The sequence below is a fragment of the Girardinichthys multiradiatus genome, chromosome 8 (genome assembly GCF_021462225.1).
Source record: "Girardinichthys multiradiatus isolate DD_20200921_A chromosome 8, DD_fGirMul_XY1, whole genome shotgun sequence".
In the NCBI taxonomy this organism is placed as follows: domain Eukaryota; kingdom Metazoa; phylum Chordata; class Actinopteri; order Cyprinodontiformes; family Goodeidae; genus Girardinichthys; species Girardinichthys multiradiatus.
The window spans coordinates 13,723,060-13,732,576 of record NC_061801.1 but is presented as its reverse complement, the minus strand read 5'-3'; the positions used below and the strand labels follow the sequence as shown (position 1 = coordinate 13,732,576).

Below are 9,517 nucleotides of genomic sequence, written 5' to 3'. Positions count from 1 at the left end.
AATGTCGACATGTCAAAACAAAATTACAATTTTGAGAATTTGGTCCATATTGACTTAATACCCCTTCACAGTTACTGCAGATTTGTCAGATACACACCCATAATGTCTATAATGTCTATATCTCGTTTCACAAGAACTCCTTACATTGTTCTATTGGACTGGCTTGTGGTGACTAGGTTATTTGAGTACAGTGAAATCACTGGCATATTTTTTAAGCCACTTTATGATGATTTGAGCATAAAAGGATGGACATGGTCAGGAACAGTACTCTAGTGGGCTATGGCCTCAAATGTTGCACTCTACCCCACTGCCAACATATGTGGCAAAGGAAGAAACTGTGTGAACAGCTTAAAGTCTCAGAAAAATGTTTCAAACAATTGTGGCTATAAACAATCAGTGAAAATTTGTGTCAGAATCCTTGGTGTGTCTGCCTGCAGCTAACCATTTTACCGCCAGGTGCTGTTGCCTGGAGGTGCTGGAGAAGGGACAGGTGCAGCTCATCAGGGTTATCAACTGGGCAGTATATGAAGAGGCTGCGCCTGCAATTTGTTGCCTGAGCGTTTGCCCTTGCGGTACAGCTACTGGCCTCCCCTAAAATCTACTCTCGTAGTTTGAAAGTTATTTCTGAAATTTTCTGTAAACTTGCACTGATTTTGCCTGTCCTGACACTTCCAGGTGCCTTACCTCTGGATCCGACGGAGTTGACCAGAGATTTAAAGAATCGGTCTGAACCGAGTCCCGAATTGAACCTTCAGGCTGACTCTTCTGTGAGCCACCAGCGAAGCGAATCCTGTCCGCCCTCCCAGCACCTTCTGTCGGCCCCGTCTCAACGAACATGGCGGTCAAGGCGAGCCACTCTGTCTTACACCACTGGATCTATGACCATTCCCCCCGGCGGGTTTCCCTGCGCTAACCTGTAAGCTGCACAATCAGTTTTGGTGCGTTTTCTGAGGTCCTTTTGTAACTCTTCTCCCGCAGCCAGACGGTTCCAGTCTGGTTTCCTGTTCCCAGGATCATTTGTTTAAATAAACATTCACTAATCTCATCTGTCTCTGGTTGTTCTCTGCATGTGGGTCAAGTCGGCAGTTAACATTATGACAATTTGTCCCACAGGGATATTAAATTAACCTCTTTTAGTGCCTTGCTGGTTGATATTTATGGATTTATCAAGAAATATCCATCTGATTTGGTATAATACTCTGACGTTTTGGGCAAACTTCAAATATGCCTTGGTATAATTTAATAATGTTTTGCCAAAGTGATTTGTCGCACCCCTACTATGTAGTATTTAATCAGCTGCTGTCCAGTAGAATGTCTTATTGAAGAATATAAAACTGAACTTTTAATATAATCAGTTTTTGTTTTCTACTTTTTTATATCCTCTGACTTAAAAGTGCAACTTCATTTCCATATATTTTAATTTAGAAGAGATCATTAAAAATATTTTTAATTTTAAAAATGTAACTGTACAAAACTGTTGCACTTTTTGTGCTCAGAAAACTCTCAGGTCTTATTCTAAAATGTTTTTGGCCTAACACAGAAAGGCAAATTTTTGCTCCAATATATAAAAATGTACCACACTATTTATTTGTTGTGTAAATGAAGACATAGCCAATGAGCTGTGTCTTAGTAATCAATGGACCTTTGTTATGACTTTGTCTGTGTATGCATTTTGTCTTTACTATTACCCCTAACCCCTTGCCTTGTGTGCCCGCCTGTGTGTGTTTTCAACCCCTGAATGTTGTTAATCAAAGACACACATGGCAACTGCATGGTATTCCTATTAGCTGTTTTTTCTGTTTCATGTAGCAGTAATTATTCAGTAAAAAAATCATTACTAAATGTTTAAAAAGGTCTGATTTAAGCCAGGAAGTGTCATCGGTTATAAGAATTTCCAACCAACCACAGACAGATTTCAGAGTTTCAGGAGGTTTGTTCCTGTTGAAATGTCAGCCCTCAGATTGCCAAAAATGTCCAGAGTCCTTGAAACGTTCTATGAGAAGAGTGCTGCTAAATGTTTAGGGAATGCTGGAAACTATGAGATGATCTGAGTCAAGCAGACTGTGGTCAGATTTTTCTTTCCTTTGACTGGCCATGATGCCCTTAACTCAGTTACCTCACTGACTAAGATATCAAAACTGAAGGCTTGGACTGAAATTGATTCAAACTCTCCATTAAAAGAGAGACTTGGTGATAAAATATTTAAACTTGTGAAATATATTAACTTGAAACTAACTTCAGAATTAACGACACACTTCCTGAGTTATAAGAGTGATACAGATTTAATGATCAAAAGTGCATATAATTCATGGTGATTAAAACATAAATCTTACCAAAGTGGACTGCCATATCTTAAGTAGCTTGATTAATCTATGTTAAAATGTTTTAGTAAGATAGTAATCATTCTCATAATTTATTCAAATCAGTCTGAAGGAATAATTCTTTACTTTTCTCCATGGTGAACCTTTCCACAGATAAAAGAAGCTAGAACAAATTTATATTTCTCAGGAGTTTCAAAGTTTCTAAGCCACCTGGACCTGTTAGCTTTCAGTACCAAAGCTGGCACTAAAGACAGAACTGAGTACCTTACTGTGGTCCAGAATCGGGTAGTTGTCTCTCTAGCAGCTTTACCTACTAACCGACAAACATAGTGTACGATGCGGCAAAAACAATAATCATAAAATCTGTCTGGTTGATATTAAGATTATGATTATTTGATCATCTTAGTATTATGATGGGTTGTAAGCTTCTTTTTTACTCGATCTGGCTGGACTCAGGTGTCATCTTGCAGCCTATATCCTAACCTAGAGTGATGCAGGTTTAGAGGTGACCTAGATATAATAGATTTGATGAGAACATTTTTATTACAGTCCTTAGAGACTTGAGTATTGACTCTAAATTGGGGAAAAAGGCTTGAGGCTTAATTTTAACTTGAAAAAATGGCTTTTTGTCAGGTGGGCCAAATCATCGAGGTCAAAAGTATAAAAATCTAGCTGCATATTATAAAAATTTATTTTTGTCATTTTTGGGTTTTTTTTATCAACAAACTAAGCAATTTTTAAATTAAACAAATAAATTAGTCAGATTTTTTAGTAGGAAAGGAATGTGGAAACCATTGAAGAACTAAAACTTTAATTATTTTGGTCTCAATGGGGAGATTTCACTGACGTCACTGAAGTCGCAGCCTCACTTCCAGTCTGCCATCTTGGGTTTCTCTGTATAGCTTCACGGTTTTCACAACATTGCAACACTGAATACTTTTTCGACCATGGATAAGTATCTAGAGTTGTTACAGCCTCCTGATAAGGCCATGCACCTCAAGAAAATTGCGGTCATCAACAAGGTGGATCCATATGTTGATTTTTTTGGTGCAAATCCGGACAATTGGCCGCACATAATTTTTAGACAAGTATGCAACAATTTTTTCATAGCCACAACAAGGACACAAGGTAAGAATTCATGGTAAGTTCAATATTGCCTTTTATAGAATAATTACATAATAGTTCTATTACTTGATAATACATTTACAGTATAACAGTAAAGGTAAATTGCAGTCTACATCTGAAGCAGGTTACTGAAGTATGTCACAGCGCTGAGGGCTGCCACCAGAATCAACTGATCAGCTCACTGTCTTGGCAGACTACATTACAGAATATTATTACAATACATGTAGACGAACATTATTTATTTACCCATCACAAACTGTGTACTGCACCCTCGAGTGTGAGTGAGGTTCAAGCCGTCCAAATCCGCCTTGGTTATCCGATTCAGCCACAGTAGTCTACGGTGTGTACTCAGTGTTTTTGTTTTTTCACACTGATTTTCTATCACGGCTGGCAGACAATAGAATTAACGTTGGTCTTGACCACCACGCAACCCACAATTAAGCAAGTTTTCCCAAAGGTTAAACTGAATGGCTTCACTGAATTTGCTTCACTGTTCATGCTAAAATAAAGAAAACAGACTTCGTCATTGATAATTTTGCCCTAATAAAAATAAAAAGTGTCCATCAGCTACCTGTGCAGGCAGGCCAAAACTTGTATCATTCTTGAACTGCAGTAAGAAGGCATGCAAAATCAGTCCAGGGCCCGCAAATGGCCCCCGGACCTCACTTTGCACACCCGTGCACTACAGATTATCTTACCTGTGAGATATACCTGCCATATATGTATGCTTTATGTGTTTCTGAATTCCAAAGTTATTCCATCAGAGACATCCAAACTATTCACCTGTAGTGTTTAGGCCTGAGCCAGTAATCCTGCTCACCTTAATCCTCCTTCCTGCTACATAAGAGAATCTCACACTGATAGTATGCATGAACAAGCACATTAAAAAAAAGCAAGAGCAGCCAGGTGGAAGTCAGAACTCCATGTACACTTGATCTAAACCAAATAGTCCTGGTGTCCTCCGGTTCTTCAAGCTTCCAGAAAACGTAAAGAGATTTCTTGAGAAAATCCTTGTTTATTCCACTCATCCACACTCAAACACACAACCATGCACTCACCCACATGCATAAACATATACAATGATAACGTTAAATCTTTTAATGGCCTCCTTGGACAGTCCTGTTTGATACAATTTCCATGTGACACAATCATTACAAACATCTCGGTATGATTAGGCTGCGCTCATATGGAAAATCCTAACTCTGAGAGCCATGCCAAAGTGCATGTTGGTTTTGATAAACACATTGTCTGGAAATGAGAATCATAGCACTCTGATGACTCCTTATTTTTACATTTTATTTAAACATCCATATTTTCTATTGTAATAAAAGCTTCCATGAAAGATACACAATGGCACAACTGGCTCATTCATGATGTGTCTGTACTACTAAGGCAACACTTTGGATGTCTGTCATTTTATGGCTGTTACTTGCCACTTCTCTTGCTAAGCCCATAAAAGCTGGAGTTGTTACCATGTAATGGTCTGCAGTTGAAATCCAGATGTCTGCTGGTGACTTGGAAAAATAACAAGAAGGGGGTCCCATTCAGTGGAAAGAAGAGGGAGGGGATAAAGAACAGAAGTAAGAGGATGTCGGGGGATCTAAGCTTAGGGGGTTGTCTTTCTCTGTAAAACATAGATGAGCAGAAACAAGTGTGTAAATATGCAGACAGCAGCAGGTCATGATGATCTGAGTGGTACAACAGGGCTTTGTGTGTGAAATCCCTGTTTTCTCATGTGGCATATGACGCACTCCCCTCGACTACGCCACAAAAGGCAGTGTTAAGAAAAAGAGTCTATAAGATTTTCCCCTATTACCATTCCAGACTTAAACAGACTGGCTCAGAAGTAACTTACTCCATAAACAAGACATACAGTCTAGATGTAATTTCTAATGGGAACAGTCCTGGGACAAATTTGTGTTTGTGGTTTTCAGTGGAAGATTCTGCTACTGTCTGCTTGGTGTCTATCAGTTGAGTTCAGATCTGCTCCGTTGACTCAGAACAACGTAATATATGTTAAATTCCATTTTCCATCCAACATAAACCATTTCCTTCCATTCCTCCGTGTATTGTTCAACTGATTTATGCATGTTCAATTCATATTATCTCTTAATTAATTCACTGAGCTCCATTGCTTTAGAGAAAAACATGAAACATACTCAATGGTCCTGCACGCCTCTCGATTGACTTGATAGATCCTTAACTAGTTTTGTGGCTTTAGGGAAGAAGCATGTAGAGATTTCAATTTGTTTAAATTATTATTTTAAATTACATAAACTTCTCTCTTTTTCAAGCTAATGGAGGCATACAATGTCTTTTTCTATGTTCAAATCATTGCACGATAACCAGGTTCACTCTAGACACTAAACCAGTACAGCTATAATCCACATGAGGTGATCAAAGAAAGTTCTCACAGAAGAGCACTTTTTTGATATCTTTAGTCTAAATGCAGAAATCAGATGTGCTGGCTTAAGTGTTTGTTTCTGAGTGCTTCTAAGGTTCTACTGTACACTTTTAAAAGCCCCGTGTCTTACAAATTAAACATAAAAACAAGCCTTTTTTGAAGTAGGAGGTTGTGACTTGTTAAATGTTTTATAGCTGTTGCTTTAGTAAAAAATGTTTAATGGGGAAAATGCTTTATGGAAAGTAGGATTTCACTTGGCCACTATAACAAACTGGAGGCAGTGTTTACTAGTGGGAAAAATCCAGAGCTAATAACTGTAAATTTTATATAAAATATATCCATAGCATTGTGTTATATCAGCTAAGATATGAAGAGTTTCATCTTCAATTTTATGGATGACACTTGTTGATGGATACTTACTCATGATTACTTACTTAGTCACATATTGCTTCATATTGCTCTAGCAAAAATTATTTGATTTTGGTCTCTGTGCACTCCAATGCAGGGAATATGTTTTTTTAGTTTTGGAGGAAAGATAATTCTCAGAGTAACATACATACCAGATGGCTTTATATTGAAGTGGAGCTGCATGAGCAAGTGTTGACGAGGCAGCCATCGGACATCGCTGACCACATTCCAAAGATGCACGTAGTGCGGTGTGCTTAGAGATGAAGGCTGGGCAACAAAACCAGAGGGAACTCCTACTGCTAGGTCGGTGTCAAGAGATGAGAGATGTTTTGTTCCCTTCCCAGGCGCCATTTGATCACAAAAGATCTGAAGGGCATGCAACACTCCATCAAACCTAAACAAAATATGTTTTATTGCATATTTGTTTATGTAACTGAAATGGCAAATACTTGCTTTTTGTAATTTGTTAGTATTTACTTTATCCAAGTGGATATAAACACCTGAACAAAGCCCTTAAACTTGAGGCCAAAGAAGGCAAGCTTATTTCCTCACAAGATAACAAAATTATTCAGTTAAATAGTCACATGTGTGCATTGGTGTGTTTGCAAACTAAATAGCATGAGTTGACTTGTAGAGGCCATACAGACGGTTAAGAATGGTTATTGCTGCCAGACAATGATGCAGTCCAAAGTAGACAAAGAGACAAAACTGATGGATAAAGATAAACTTAAAAGACTTGAAGAGTGGCCAGGATGAACTCAAGGACTGGATTTTGTGATGGGAAGAGCATGTCTAGACTGTTCCTGGCCTGCCTGAGCTCTGCCCTTTGAAGTTTGCTTCAGCGATTCGTGCTACACTCGCAGGGCATGTGTGCAGCGCTTTGACGAGGCTTACTCCAGATCTAATGTTTTTAGACCATCATCTCCGGGATTCTATTCTCCATTCCCATCACACAGCGCTCCCGCTTATTTTCTTCTTTCCATTCATATTCCTTTTCCCAACACTGCAACCCCCCCCCCCCCCCCCACACACACACACACACACCCCTTCCTTCTCTCTGCGCTTGCGCACACTATTTTCCGTCCTCGTTGCAGGATTGGAACTGATCACATTTCAAGCAGATGTTAGATGTGTGTATGTACATTCTGTAGTGTGTGTGTGTGTGTGTGTGTGTGTGTGTGTGTGTGTGTGTGTGTGTGTGTGTGTGTGTGTGTGTGCTTGAGACCTGAAGTCCATAGCAGAATTTTCGACTGTCTTCCCCATAGGCTTTAAGTCTCAAAACAGCCAATTCCACTTAAAATTAAACAAGTAAAATGAACATGTCATGAGGATTGAATAAACTGAACACATGTCCCCCCCCCCACGAAACACACACACATCCACGCACACACACACAAACCCTTGCAAACACAATAGTGTGCACATTTTCAACATTTGCTGCAAGCACTACAGTTTAACAAATGAAAGACTAGAAATATTTCAACTGTTTTCAGGGGGATTTATAGAAAGAGTGAGGTAGCGCTTTCCACAATCTTGAGAAAATTACCAGAATGGAGGGAGGCCAGAGGGAAGGAGAGGGGCAGGAAGCTTGGAGGTTGTCTTCTCAAAAATTAGCTGCTGGCAGTTATTAGGCTACACAGCCCACTGAGAAAAATGCATACCCAGAAACTAGTTAAAGCCTACAGTGGCAAGCTGTGTGAGAATTTCAGAAAAACAGGGGTAGAAATAATAACCTAAGTGAATAAAAAACAGCTGACTAGTCTGTGGACAGTCTTGTAGTAGTTTGACACATGGCTGAAGAGATTTAATATGATGGGAGACTGAAAGATGGAGTTTTCAAAAAGAATCTATTCACCGTACCAAATCGAACTGGAAAGTAAATTGATGCAGAAAGAACAGCAGGCGCTTAGACACTAAAATTAAAAAGAATATAGCTGAGTCATCCATTGTCATGCTGGGGAAGCCATCTTGATATTTGCTTAGGCCCCCTTCACAGCTTTAGACTGGTAAAGCTGCACTGTGACATTAGAAAATTGGCCAGATTTAGATGGTCTCTCCAAGGTCTTGACGGGGAGCATCAAGAATGCAACGTACATCTGATTATATGTGAGAGATGATAAAGCTGATAAGGCATTTAGGTTTTCTGTTTGAAGCATGCATAACATTTTCTACGTGAGATTTTGTTGTTGTTGTTTATCCTGTCTCCAGCCCCCTCTCGAATAAGCAGCTGTTGAGGATGGATGGATGGATGGATGGATGGATGGATGGACGGACGGATGGACGGTGTTGATTCGTTAGAGAAGTGGGTCCTGGGAGGCTAGTGGCAGCACTGTGAAAGAAAAACTCTGCATCATATTTAGCAATGAAGAAACAGAAGGACAAAGGACAGCAGGAGAAGAAGAAAGTGATAGCACAAGCATTGTCACTCAATACATGCAGCAGGACATGAAATGAGAAACATCAGGCTTCAGAGCTTGAGGATGCTTTGCCCATGATTCCTTCTTACTCTACCAGCCGAATTCTGATAGCACTACACCAAAGCCAGCAAGGCTGAAACTGATAGAAAAGGTGCAGAAAGTTCCCATATGTATCTTGAGAAAACGTAGAAACGTAGATTTTGGCTGGAGAAGAGAACACTAGAGTCTTGATTGCATTCACATCGAACAGACGCTTTCCAAATTTGCCACCATCCAGCAGTGTTGGAACAGACCATGGAAACCTTAGTGCAGTCTTTATCTGTTGTTGGGCTGGGATTTAGGCTTTGAAGGTGCATGGATACTTAATTAAATCCATTGCCTCTACATGTTAAAATGTTTCTTCAGCTACTGACTCCAACCTAAGCCCAGAACCTAACGAAAGTACTACTTGCTCAAGGGTTCAAGACTTGTAGTAGTTTTGGTTCTGAACACACTTTTACTCAGTAAGGCCCTGGATCAATTGTTATATAAAAATCTCATCCAATAACCTAATAACTTTGCTCTAAGTGGTGTTTCTGCCTTATTTCTTACAACTAAACTAAGCCAAGATGTTAGGCTCCTGCTTCAAAGTTAGAAAAAAAGTTCCTGAACTGTATGCCTGGTAAAGGTAAGCACACATTCTGTTAACTTTTAACAGCAATAGCATGAGGCCCTGACTTGTGAATGCCGTTATAAATAGACAGAAGATTATGCTTTGTGGCACATATCAGTCCCTCCAGCAACACTTGGCACAGCTCAGTTGAATCAGCCTGGAACCTGATGATCTTCATTACACTGACAGG

General features: G+C 39.5%; 1 long non-coding RNA gene across 1 annotated transcript; it reads left to right on the top strand.

Moving 5' to 3' along the window:
* The first annotated feature begins 494 nt into the window (after nucleotides 1–494).
* On the top strand, nucleotides 495–1,045 carry LOC124872026. Its single transcript, XR_007039185.1, has 2 exons — nucleotides 495–572; nucleotides 676–1,045. It is a non-coding gene; the product is annotated as an uncharacterized LOC124872026 (long non-coding RNA).
* The last annotated feature ends 8,472 nt before the right edge of the window (nucleotides 1,046–9,517 follow it).